Source organism: Electrophorus electricus, chromosome 18 (assembly GCF_041902795.1).
Source record: "Electrophorus electricus isolate QZ-2024a chromosome 18, ASM4190279v1, whole genome shotgun sequence".
In the NCBI taxonomy this organism is placed as follows: Eukaryota; Metazoa; Chordata; class Actinopteri; order Gymnotiformes; family Gymnotidae; genus Electrophorus; species Electrophorus electricus.
The window spans coordinates 12,844,766-12,858,294 of NC_137514.1; the positions used below are offsets into that span (position 1 = coordinate 12,844,766).

Genomic DNA, 13,529 nt, shown 5'->3' on the forward strand with positions numbered 1-13,529 from the left:
TAGTGCCTGTCCCTGTTACTGTAAATATGCCTATCACTTTGTTCCCGTATATGAGTGTCCCAGTTAGTGTGTGTGTCCCTGTAACTGTCGTTGTGTTAGTCCCGGTGTTTCCCCCCGCGCTCCTGTTCGCTCCTGGTCTAGGGTCCGCAGCCCGTTAGGCTGGCGCACTGGGAGTTGCGCCCTTGAGGAGGGGCTCTGTCGCGTTACGGCCCTGCCCCCTCCTCAAACGTCTTCATGTGTGTGTTCGTGTGTGTTGCCACGCCCTCTCGTGTCGTCCACCTGTTCTGTGTTATGTGTAGTCACCTTGAGTGTATATATGTCTCCTGTGTTATAGTACGTGTTGTTGGTGTTTGAGTTGTGCATAGTATCTTGAGGTTGTTGTGTGTGTTGCATGTTTGCAGAAATAAAACTGTTTCATCATGCCTTGTCCCCGCATCCTGCTTGTCCTCGAAATGTCACACAACTTGGTTTGGCTCTTCCTGCCACTCTGTCTCTCTGTCTCTTTCTCTTTCCACCCCTCAAACTGCCTCTGTTCTCTCGCTCAGCTAAAATGGCCCTGCCTTTGTCTCCTCTGCCTTGACATGAAGTAACACAGCAGCTCTCCTACCAGTTCGCAATGTCTGGGCATCTTGCAAGCAATCAGCAGATTTAGTAAAGCTGATATTGCATTATAATAAGAAGAATGTCATCTCAGTAATGCAACGCTTGGTCTAGTGTTTTGAATTGAGGCAGAACTATATTACCTGTACTGCTGTAGGAAGGTTACAGATTAACCTAACCTAAATGAGCAAAGTGATAGTTTCTATAATTTGTATGCTTAACAGAAAGCTATAATTTCTTGGTGGAACCTTCACTCGAATGCTTATTTGCTATCTCAGCGAGCAGACCCACAGAGCAGGCTTTGATCCTCATACACCTACTCACCTACTTCATCCTCTCCTCTCATCACTTCAAAGTTAGAATAAAAGTAAATAAGAAAAAAGTAATAAGAAAACCAAAACAATATAGGAAAATCAGCCTCATCCACTTAAACGAAGTTAAAAAATGAAGCAGAAACTGAGATTTGTGAACAAACTTCCTATTCGCTGATACAATATAAGAAAGTCAATGGGGAGGCAAATCTGACTTTGAGTGGCTGCTATAAAGCCAGTCAGTCCCCAGCACAAGCAATTCTGATATAATGTTAACCAGAACAGAAAGTGTAATCAGACCTCACAGTAAAAAAGCAAAGAATCACACCACAGTAATATAAACCTACTACCTGAACTATATTTTTCAAGCATGGACTCCAATCTACTCATTGTGGGACTTCTGACTTCAGGCCACTGCTGCCCCAACAACCCCCCCACCCCACTCCCTCGGTTGACTCGGGCTACAGGGCACCACCATTGATCGATGCTATTGGATGATTCGTCTTCATTAGCGCTGAGCGCTTCTGATCCCCGCCCGCTGGCGGGAAGATTAAGTGTGGCTCAGGGAGCAAGGGTGAGCAGGCCCTGGCCGAGCAAGGCAACGGACGCCGACCAGGCCCTGCGAGAGGTTTAGCAAACAAACGCGGATAATAGACTTGAGTGGGGTATCTGGGTGCAGCTCTAAACCACTGTGGCATTTATTAGGATAATGCGGTCAATAGCAAACGGGCCTGCGACGAGTCTGCTCTCCATTGTTATTCATGGGATGCCGGGTTCACAGCGACAACAAAACAAAATCAAATATGCACAGCAGTGTTTGTATGGCAATGGCAGTTAATAGAGGATACTTAACATTTCCATACAAACGGCATGGGCATCCTGGAAATTGGGACAAATGAGAAATCAATATTCAAGACCCATGTTTCTGCCCTAGGCAAGACTGTGGGGCACAATCTGGACGAAAAGGCACAAACAGATGTGCAGAGCAATTACCTCTTTAAAAAAACAAGTAGAAAAAAATAGTTTTCTGTCCATTTCAGTATTCAGAGAAAGCACAAGATCATGTGCACAGAGGCACCTGTGGGCTTTTAAGCCCTTTGACTACACCCTTAACTTTGGCTTCACAAAACACGAAGATGCAGTGTCACTGGAAGATGTGTGACAGTGGACAGACATTCCGGACAGAAATTCCGGCCTTCTCTGCTCTGAGTGCCGGAGTGCACACCTGTCCTGGGTCACCCCCTCACTCGTCACCACCCAGAACAGTGAGTTCTAGCCACAACACCAGCAACCAGCATCCACCTGCCTGTTATTCCTGGCACAAGGGGTGGTCATAAGCCAGCCATGGTCATAAGCTGTGTATGAACTAAACTAGCCCCACAGGGTATTCCCACACTTTGGTTCTAATCCTCAGTGCCAAACCTGTGCTGAATCAGGTTGTAGAGGCCTGCAGAACATTGATCCAGGATCTGTAGAACTTGACCTCCTTCTGCTTGTTGGGACACACCCAATATGTGGAGTGAACAGAGAACAAAAAAAAAAATATTGCACTCTCACCTACACTGCTGTAAAACTGAAAGCCAGCAAAGGACAGAAAGCTGGAATGTTCCAGCGTGGGTCTGCAGGACACATCACCCCACCTGTAATCACCTGTATCTTTCTCCCCATCCTGTAGGCTATCTCTCTCTCTCTCTCTCTCTCTCTCTCTCTCTTATTCTTGTTCTCAGTCTTTGTGTTTCAGCTGTTCATGCCACTTTCTGCCAGGCTGCAGCGGCAGGCAGCTGACTGACGGAGGTGACTCATTTGCACTCATCATGTTTCATCTGTGCTGGGCAATCAAGGGGACAGAACACTACAGGCAGCTAGAAGAATGGGAGGCAAACTGAAGTCTATATTTTAATGTATTTGTATCAATGGTTGCTTTTGGTTTGTTAAACAAAATCCAGAGGGCTCAACAAATTAAAATAGAGCTTTGACACCAATCATTTATCCTGCCATTTTGGAGGCTGTTTTTTTTTTTTTTTTTTTAAATAAACATGAATAGCATTACCATGCTGAACAATTTCATAATGATGTACTGTACAGCACATCATTTATCCTAACAAAAGAAGTCTATTTTCTGAAAGGGACACCTTGCCCATATTCCCTTTTCGTTTAGTTATGACCTTCGGCAGACTAGTGTAGACCTACGACCATTTGGGTCATGACATCCAGTGAGGCATGGCAGGACATCAAACGCTCCATTTGCACCATCATATAGCACCTTGACATCATGCTCAGCCTTGAACCTTAGAGATGGAGGTCAAATGGTCTTTGGCAGGAGGAAGATTCAGTCCCCTCAACATTTCAGCTGATGGGAAACTTGGGCTTTCCATTCACATTCAATGTGATAACCTTATAGCTCTCTCTCATGGCTCTTCTTTTGAAAGACAATCATTTATATAGCTGTGTCTGCCATTCTGCTAAACATAAAGGACACGTGAAGAATTGCATTGGCTGGAAGAAGTACAGTGTGCTTTTATCATGAAGAAAAATCAGACATAGTAAATACACTATAATACATTTCCATGCATTAAAAATGTGTATTTCTATCGCAGGTAGAAATTGTGACGAGACCACTGCTTTTTCCATATATAACGCATTATCCTTCACAATGTTGTCACAAGGGCCAAATGGCATTCAATAAAAACTTGACCTTTTATTCATGTAAAAAAAAAAAAAAAAAAAAAAAAAAACCTTAAGGAGTTGAAATGTTCATAGTAATAATGTTCTGTTAAACCTGTTAATTTTGTATTGCCTTTGCACATTCTGTTCTTTACAACTCTTACTCTCTTATCATGGTGGTTATTTAAATGCCCTTGAATATTTGTCTTTTTCCTACACTTTTCAAAACAGATTTTACAAAGAACTAGCAGGAAGAAAAGCTGCAATGATTTTTGGGGGTCTTTTTTATACTGTTGTTTTGGTTTTGCTTTTTCACCCATTTGTCTTGGGGAGCTCCCCTAGCAGAGAATGAGACTGCTCCCTGAGCACTCCTGGGCTTGTAGACATTTTCGAGTTGTGCTTTGAGTGACAATGGCACTTGCTATTCCAACCACATTCTAAACCTGGACAAGGCCTTGTACAGCAGGATAATCACATCTAGCTTAAATAGCAAAACAAACCACCTTCCTTTTTGTGTTCTTCATCTTGTTTAAATAACCGTAGAGCTAAGGTGTGTACTTGTCCTATCATGCCATGCCCAGGAAAGGCTGCAAAGTTGCCCTACTAGGCCTGTGGTGGGTTTTGGGCCCATCCGCCCCCTTGTCAACATCCGTAACAGATGGATTACATGACATGCCTCTGGGTTGTCATGGCCACTCCGGACCCCCTTGCTCAGAAATCCACTAATCAGGACAGTGTAATCTAATCTTTGGAAGCCGTCATGTCAGCGTTCCTTCCCATCATGGGAAGGTGACAGTAGCCAGACGGGAGCTGTCCCACACTTGTACTGCTGGACTGATGTATTGAACCACTGTGACATCAACAAGATGACATCTGCTTCCCTCTGAATTGTCACATCCTTCACAACTCTAGTGTTCTGACTTGGTCTTGGACCACTGTAAGTATGGCTAAAGTAAAAAAGCAATCTTTCTGCTGGCTTCAAAACAGACAAAATTGTACACAGGCTGTTAACTAACGGAAAATGCAGTATCTCCTGTATTTGATGGCATATTGTAATGACACGTTCAGCATTTCTTGCTAATAGCTCACAGAAACAAGCAGAGTAAAAGGTGTGTTTGGGTGTAGGATCAGCAAGATATTACTGCTGTATTACAAAATGCTTTTTGTTATCACCAGCAATAACTGCCAGATTAGCCAAGAGATTAATCATCTATCTTTCAAAAATCAGGGAAAGTAGGAATGCCAAAACACATCCAGGTATTTACAATCAACAATTCAAATAGTATACTTTTATTAAGCAGTGGAATTACACTCGAACATCAAGAGGACAGCAGGGCAAAGGTAATGAGAAGGCTCTGCTATGCTCATAAACCCCTATTTCTCTGAGTATTCCCTTTCACAGGCAAATCTTTGCCTGGCCCTTCCAGGTGTTTTATGAAAAAAAGTAACTTTTTCATCTTGTGTCTCCTCCCCTAGGCCTTCAAGTGAAGGCTGCCACAGCTGGTCGTGGATGGAAAGGCAACGAGCTCCATGTGCCTAAAACATAAGTGTGTGCAGGGAGCGCGCTTCTCCATCCCGCTCTTGCCAAGCCCGTCAACACATCTGCTCTTGCTGTTGACACACTCCAGAGTGCACATCCACACACACACACACACACACATCCACACACACACACACATCCACACACACACACATCCACACACACACACACACACACAAAAAAAAACAAAAAAAACAAACAAACAACAAACAACACTAATTCCGTTGTTGTTGCCAAGTGAACCTCTGCAGGAGATTTTGCACCACACTTCCACTGGCATTCGTCCTAGGAGAATGTCGCATGTAATCTGCCCTCTGACATTTACAGTACACTTTGCTCACTGCCCCTTTTTCCTTGTTCAGAAGGCTCTTCAAGAGGGGTAGAACAGTGGTGTTCACACTTTTTCCTTGTTCAGAAGGCTCCTCGGGAAAGGCATGACTATGGTGTTCACACTTTTTCCTTCTTCAGAAAGCTCCTTGGGAGAGGCGGGACTATGGGTTTCACACTTTTTTTTTTCTTTTCTAGAGTTTTCCATTCCCTGATTCCTTTGAAGGACTATTTTAAACTGCCTTGCAAGTCACCATGTATCATGATGGTAAGTCACCATGTATCGTGGTGTTAAGTCACTATGTATTGTGGTGTTAAAGATCTATGATGGTTTAAAAAGTTGCACAGCATCTGACCACATGTCACCAGCACTGCAAACAATTATGAATAATGTGTATTATACTTAAATTCAAATTTTGAAACAGACTAGTCACATTTTGAGACAGACTTTTTTTAAGTTAGCAAAGAATGCAAGCATTTTTACAGTGAAACTTGAAACTTGTTTTGCTTAATTTCAATAAGTTCCAACTTCTTGTGCCAGTTCTTTTTCTTTTTTCACAGTGCATTTAGGGATGGCATAATGATGTTCTTTCAATACAGCAAAATAAACCCTTTTAAAATAATTACATATTCTAAAGGGGACATTTACTATGGCATACTGCTGCCAAGCAATAAAAAATCAAGATGTTAAATGATCAAATATCTTGATATTTTTATAATCATTTTTTATAAAACCGTATGCTATAAAGAACAGATTTCATTTTGATGACATATGGGGTAGTGGTTAGTACTGTTGCCTCAAAGCTGAGGTGACCTGGGTTTAATTCACAGCCTGGCTGCTGCAGTTTGTGTTTTCTTCCTGTACCTTCATGTGTTTAGGTCAGTGGGTTTCTATAGATTGGCCTAGGGTGTGTGTACGGCCTGTGGTGATTCGGAGCCCTGAATTAGATTAAGTGGGTTTAGAAGATGAATCATGACATATGTGTTATATACAGCCTTGTATGTTTCCTTTAAGGATAAGGGCTTACTGAAGTTTATGGTGCACATAAGACAGCCCTGTTCACTCTATATTACCAAAATGAACAGAAGGAAGTGGTAGCTTGACAGTCTAATGACCTCTCTAAACCATTTTCTTTGCATTCACATATAGAATTACAGCATTTGGCAGATGCCCTTGTCCAGTATGACTTACACAAGTGCTTTGCAGTCTATAAAATAAATATCCCCATGCAAGCATAGATAGGTTAGCATTAAACATACTATCCAGCTAAATCCCTGGCTACAATGGAAAAGAACACAGTAAAAGTTGTTTTGTTTAGTTTGTTTGTTTGATTGTTTGTTTTTGAATAAAAAGTAAGTCTTCGGTCTTTGTTTGAAGACAGTCAGTGTGTCAGCTGTATGGAAAGCCAGTAACAAGCCACACAGCTGCATCCCGGATGAGCTGCAAGGGTCTGGTGGCACAGAGGTGAAGACCAGGAGCCTGTGATTTACCTATTACTTGTTATTTTTTGGCTATAAGTGATGCTTTACATGACAGTGCATAAACAGCCTATTGCACAGATTAAATAGATTTGAGGCACTCTATAAAAATTATTTGATTTATTATAATCAAAAGAGGAATTCATTTCAAAGAAATATACAGACAGTCACAAGAGTAATTACATTCATTTCCTTTCAGGGAACATATAAAGCCATTTGAAGGTGATAATGAATATTCACCAATCACACTTTACATTTTTTGCCATTCACTGTATAAATGTAAAGCTTTTACCGCCTTCGGAATTTTTTCAGAAATGACCCATGTCTTGCTAGTCACTAAATAAAATTATTTATGATGCTTTTTCAGAGCTCAGGCAAACTTGAACTCCCTGACACCGGGTTCCAACTTGTTCTATCCATGCTAAGAAGATGAGGTAGCTGTGTGGCTCTCAAAGTCCTGCAGGAAAGCTCTTACAAATCTTCTGGGCCCCAAAAATGCTAAAGAACAGCAGGAAGTGGCAAGACAGCAAAACTGTGAGCTCTCCCCAGAACCCAGAACCCTGGGTCTGAAGTCTGGACAGTTGTTTGAAATATGATTGTTTCCATATGACCGTTGCTGTACGTAGCAGTAATGTGTGTAGAACAATGTGTGTTGATAGTAGGAATCTAACATGTGTCCAATTTCCACTCCAAAGTCTGATGACAAAACTAAGGCAGTCTTTCTAATTTCCATGCACAGGTGTAGCATAACAGCACTTAAAACAAAGCACTCCAACTTAACTCACGAGAACTGTTTACATGCAGCACAGTTGCACTTAGCAATTCTAAAGATGAGAAAGCACAATTAGCTGCCACACTCTGCCATCCTATTCCTGACAACAATGAAATGACTTTTAAATGATTGAACAGAGGTCATTAGCAACACAGTCGCTACCCAGTGCTCTTCTCCTTCACATATTTTTGCTTTACCTTCTCTGTCCCCCACAGAAGAGAAAGTTGAACAACAGTTCGAGGTCACTCTTTGACTCACCCACTGACTGTCTGTGGAATACACCGGTGAGATAAATATTTATGAGCATGCTCGCATTAATTTATATGCTTCAGCTTCAAGCGGCGTGCATATGCAAATGAGCTGCTTTAAAGCTCAAGAGTGCGACTCTCCTGGGCGACTGGCTAAATGTGCGTAAATTCTGCCAAACCTCAATGGCTTGACCTTGGGCAAGTCAAGGTGAAGAGGTATGTGGCATCATGGCTCATTCATAGACATTAATGGGAAGGGGATAAAGCAATACAGGGCATCTCAGTGGCCTGATCACATAATGATGTCAGCTAATCCAACTGAATTGAGTGCTTGAAAAAACTGTGTAGAATACAACGTCCCATAAATACGAAAGATGGTAAGAAAGTAAAGGACTTTCTGTACTTTTTGCACAAAATTATCTTAGCTTTTCAATGCCACGGGAAAACTGGACACACATAACAAGATATAAACTTCACAAATGATAAACACAAGGAGCAATGGCATATTGTTCTGACTCTGTTGAAAGCAGTCTCTACCTAATAAGACTAATCTATAATTATAAATGAACACAAATTAGTCCCTGTATGGTTTCATTTGCACCCAAAGCAAATATCTCTCATGACATATCCTGTGTTATCAGCTTGGATTTGTTGCCAAAAGAACCATGCAGTGGCTGTTAGAACACCTTAAAAAGCTTCAATTTTTATAGGTTTAATTGCTTTGTGCTGATTAATGTGTCATCACAGTCTGTAATCACACTCAACAAAGAACAATTAGCAATTAACTCAAAACCAGACACAATGTTATGTTACTGTAAATGCTGGAAAACAGCCTGATCAGAGGTGTGTGATCTAGAGAATGACCTCAACTCAGAACAACTTCTACTTTAAGTGGACGGAGGCCTTAACAAGCTTACTCGAGGAGGCCCATTTTACTTTCAGGAGTATACAAGGAGCACAGGTCCATTTAACCCCTTACAGACTCGAATTCCTCCACCATGTAACTACACAGCCTTCATTATTAGGTTTTGTGTAGTTACTAAATAATTTAGAGTATTTACCACATCCTATGATGTCTGACTGATAACTTAGTAAGCGATGACTTTAAGAAGTGCAAATACACCCTGTGCGTGTGCATGTGTGTGTGTGAGAGAGTTATTTTTGCTCTATGGCATTTCTCCCTGGATTACCTTTATCTACAGTCACTTCAGAAGCCCAAATCATTTTATATTCCAGAGACAACTGATGAAGACTAATAATGAATTCAGAGCTTACAGATTCAGCCCATATGTCATAAGACAGGTGAGATGATTACACAGCTAATCACTACAGCTGTTTTAAATGCTGGCAGAATTGCTTAGTTGTGATTAAAAAGTCCCATCAGATTACTGGCACGTCTAGTCTGATTGTAATCACATGCGTCACTTGATATCTTGGGAGAAAAAAACCAATTTCACACTGTAATCCGGCCGAAATGGTGCAAGCCAATTACCAATGGCTGTCATTCCTGCAAGACACCTATACATATTAATGGAGGCTCTGAGCCTTAGAAAACAGGCAAAAGGGTGATTTCAAACTGTCACTTTTTGAAGAGATGAAAATGATGAGTTGTGAACATGTGGCCTATTTCCTTTTCTACAGTAAACAAAAAAGGACAAAGCCAAAGGGTGTATGGGAAATGTATACATTCAAGCCTGTGTTTGAGGAATCCTCTTGTACACATATCATGCATTATGATACTGAATAGTATATGCAGTCATAAAGCTGATTTTAGCTAATTACACATAAAGTCTTGCATGTATCTATCCAGATTCACTTCACTCAATGCATTATACCAGTATGCAAACATGCCTACATCTCCCAGGATGCACAGTAATACATTTATTACTAATATTGCAAACTATCTCAGAATAAGAACAAAGTCACAATTTGCTGTATCTCAGTGAATCACAATAGTGCAATTGGATTACGAAGGCTAATTTAAATTAATGCCCACTATTACCACTTAACAAAGCATTGCTACTACCATGTATAGGCATTAGGTAAACTGACTGAACAACAGCAACGAGTATGAATACACAGACAGACAGACAGATAAATATTAATGCAAAGACATTAAATTTATCAGTGTAAAATGAATCATTGTCATGATTATTCATTGTACCAGCTCTAATTTTTATATTGTCTCAGTGACTTTAGCATTGAGAAACACTGTTAGGGAGCTATAGGAAGCTTGGAGCACCACAGGGGGTTGACAGTAATTGCATGTAAAAAAAAAAAAAAAAGACAGTGCCTTGTCTTCTATCACTAGAGTTCTGACAGGAGAGTCTCACAGCACGCTCTGCAGATGGAGGAGTCGGCTGGGGTTGCTGAGGGTGCAATGTACAGGGGTCACACACAATGCATGCAAACAAGTCCTTGCACGCACACACACACACGCACACACGCACACACACACACACACACACACACACACACACACACACACGCGCGCACACACACACACACACACGCACATCTCTCTCTCTCTCTTTTTCTCTCTCTCTTGCACTAACACACACACAAACCAAGAACTATGGCATTATGAATGAAGAGGGAGTTTAGATTGGCAGTAAATCCCTTTAGAGTCGATTAAATCGCTATACCTGCTGAGAGAGAACAAAAGGCAGAGAAGCAGATGCCCCGTGCAGGTTGTTTAACTGTGGCTTGTACACCAATACAGGAGTGCCAGTCAAAGTCTGCTAGTAGGAGGAGCCACTAGTATTGTATTTCAGAACCTTCTTTGCAATAAGAGCAGCTCCCAGGGACTAAGTGAGGATTACGACCCCTAACAGCATCCACCAGCAAATAAGTCCACTTCAGCATTGCAGACTACAGCATTAGAAAGCTTAACTCTATTCAGGACCGCAGACAGTGCCGGTTAGCTGAATAGCCACCAGTTGCAGTTCAGCACTGGCAGACAAACAGCTCCCTCTGGGAAAGAGCTGAGTATAACAGTTCACAGTCCAAATAAAGATACAGAGAATCCGGTGGCACCAGGGATGCTTCTATGAGATTGATTCAATACTAAAACTTCATAGCACAGTTATTTATAGCTGTAGCCCCGCTATCACTGTAAAAGTCAAGAATGCAACTCCAGGATGTGAATCTTTGCCAATAACTTGGTTAATCTTGAATCAAATCTGCCTTCATGCTTGGACTACAGTATGAGCATCAAATGTATTAGTGTTTGACCAAACATCTTACATGATTTAAAAAAGGAAAACACAACACTAAAGATCAAATAATTTCTGAGTTCTAAGAACTGATTGAACAGTCCCTCAAACTGACTAAAAGCCCATTTCTTTAGAAAGTGCTTCAATTACTACAAATGATTGCATATATACACAAACACATAAAGAAATGCATACACATGCCCACACAGGCATATGCACACACACGCACACACACACACACACACACACACACACACACACACACACACACACACACACACACACACACACACACACACACACACAAACAGCATGTATACTTTGCATGTATGTAATCTTTCTTTATGAACTATGATAGTGTCTTGATGGTATCTTTAGACTTTAGCCTGTATGTACCAGCACTAAGGATAAACGATTTCCGAGCAGAAGTACTTCTGCAAGTTACTCCCCATAAGAGAGACTCCCACATGCTGCAAATGTAAATGTGAGCGTTCTAAGTTGGCAAAATGTGGATGCAGAGGGGGGGGGCCCTTTTAATGGTAATGGAAGTTGTGCGATAGATCGAGAGAGAGTCAAGAAATGCATAATACATAGGGCTAAGCGAAAGGAAGGGCACGCATGGATGCAAATGGTGGCTGAAGACAACACATTAAAGGGAATTTAGGAAGTGGCATTGAAGAAATGTGAGCACACCGTGACAGCCTGATTACCAAGCTCCTCTGAGTAGGTGGGTGTCAGTAATGGGCGCGTAAGTGGGTGATGGGCAGAACTAATCACCGCTGATTTGGAAAAAAAGAGGGCTTTAGTTTAAAGATTCACAGGGGGACTTAAAAAAACTGCATGAAATGGAAGGAAAATAGCTTCATTCCTTTTTCGAGGTGTTGCAGGATGATAATGACGATGAGAGAGCGAGGGAGAGGGAAGTAATCTCTTCGTTAGCTTTCTTCTTACCACCACAGAGCTGCTGAAACTTAAACATTGCATAAAGGGCACTTCATGTCCATCCCCTCTTAGATGATGTCTCAATGCATTGTCTGGGACCAGTGTGTTATACTAGGAGCCTGTGGCATGAGTAATGAAGCCAGGTAGGCTTTGGGCCAGTATTCCTTCTATCCTATACTCACTAATCACACTAATCCTGACCCTTAGCCTGGCAGCAAGGAACAGGTATGCCCAGTACCCCTGCTTGAGAAAATCGCTCACCCTTCCAGCTTGTGTGCTAATTAATCTCACTGGGATGATAATCAATGAAAGGAAGGCTCATTATTGAAGTGCACTGTCCTGAGGTTTGATCAAAGGATGCTTTAACTTGACATTTATGGCAAGACTCTCTCACATTTCACATCTGCCTCTCTCTTTTCAGCTGAATTTACCAGGCTTTCCTCTCATGGCCAAAATTAGTTGCAGCACTGTCAAAGTATCATGAAAATGACAAGAACTGACATTGAGAGATTTGTGAATTGCACATTTCAGTTTCAGTTCTGTAATAGTTTGTAATTCTCTCTTGCTTTTAATCCCTCTACACACACACACACACACACACACACACACACACACACACATACACACACACACACACACACACACACTAACACACACAAAACAATTAGTGACAGCTCCTTGATCCTAAACCAGTGAAAAAATTACAATCCTTTGAGTTTAAACATTTTCAAACACAATTTGTCATACGATATGGCATCATGCCAGCTTTGTTTATTTTAATAATTTTTCATCATTTTAGTGCTCATAGTTTTTCTCATTTTTTTAATGAGAGTTATAAAAGATTATAACAATCTTACAAAGATTATAACAATCTTACAAAGAGCCCAGAAACACTGCAGATTTTTTAATCCTGCCTTCTTTATCAAGAAAGTAGTTGAAAAGAGTCAAAAAAGAACGAAAAGAGTACATACTGGCTTTTTTCTTTGTGCATTATGACATTTCTTGTTTATTTTAGATAAACACAGATAACTCTCCCTTACCATATGCATGCTTATTCCTCAGATGCAAAACACACTACAAAAAGTAATTCTGGCATGTACTCACAGAAATTCATTTCAATTTCTCTTGTGCCAGAAGCATACTGAATTGAATGAAATGTAAACAAAGCCAAATTGTGGGTATTTTTTGTAAATCAATACTGAATTACGCAGCTTGTGCCATTTGTGGTTTTATTACACCTGCAACTGATGTGTGTTTCTCCATTAATGACAGAGAATGAGATTAGATCACAACCATAATCACAACCATGTCTGCAGTTTGTGCTCAGAGAATGTAAAAAAATGAAGAGCAAACAACTGGACTAAAATCCTTCAACTGGTAATGACAATACTGACCTGGTAATGACAATACTGAACTGGTATTGCGAAACTG

The 13,529-nt window shown here is 41.1% G+C and overlaps 1 protein-coding gene and 1 long non-coding RNA gene across 6 annotated transcripts in view; one reads left to right on the forward strand and one right to left on the reverse strand.

Moving 5' to 3' along the window:
- ncam2a (neural cell adhesion molecule 2a) overlaps window positions 1-13,529 on the reverse strand; it is a 196,682-nt gene that overhangs the window by 144,331 nt on the left and 38,822 nt on the right. The window lies entirely within an intron of this gene.
- On the forward strand, window positions 5,517-9,224 carry LOC145652026 (uncharacterized). Its single transcript, XR_014118194.1, has 4 exons — window positions 5,517-5,710; window positions 7,289-7,455; window positions 7,909-7,977; window positions 9,178-9,224. It is a non-coding gene; the product is annotated as an uncharacterized LOC145652026 (long non-coding RNA).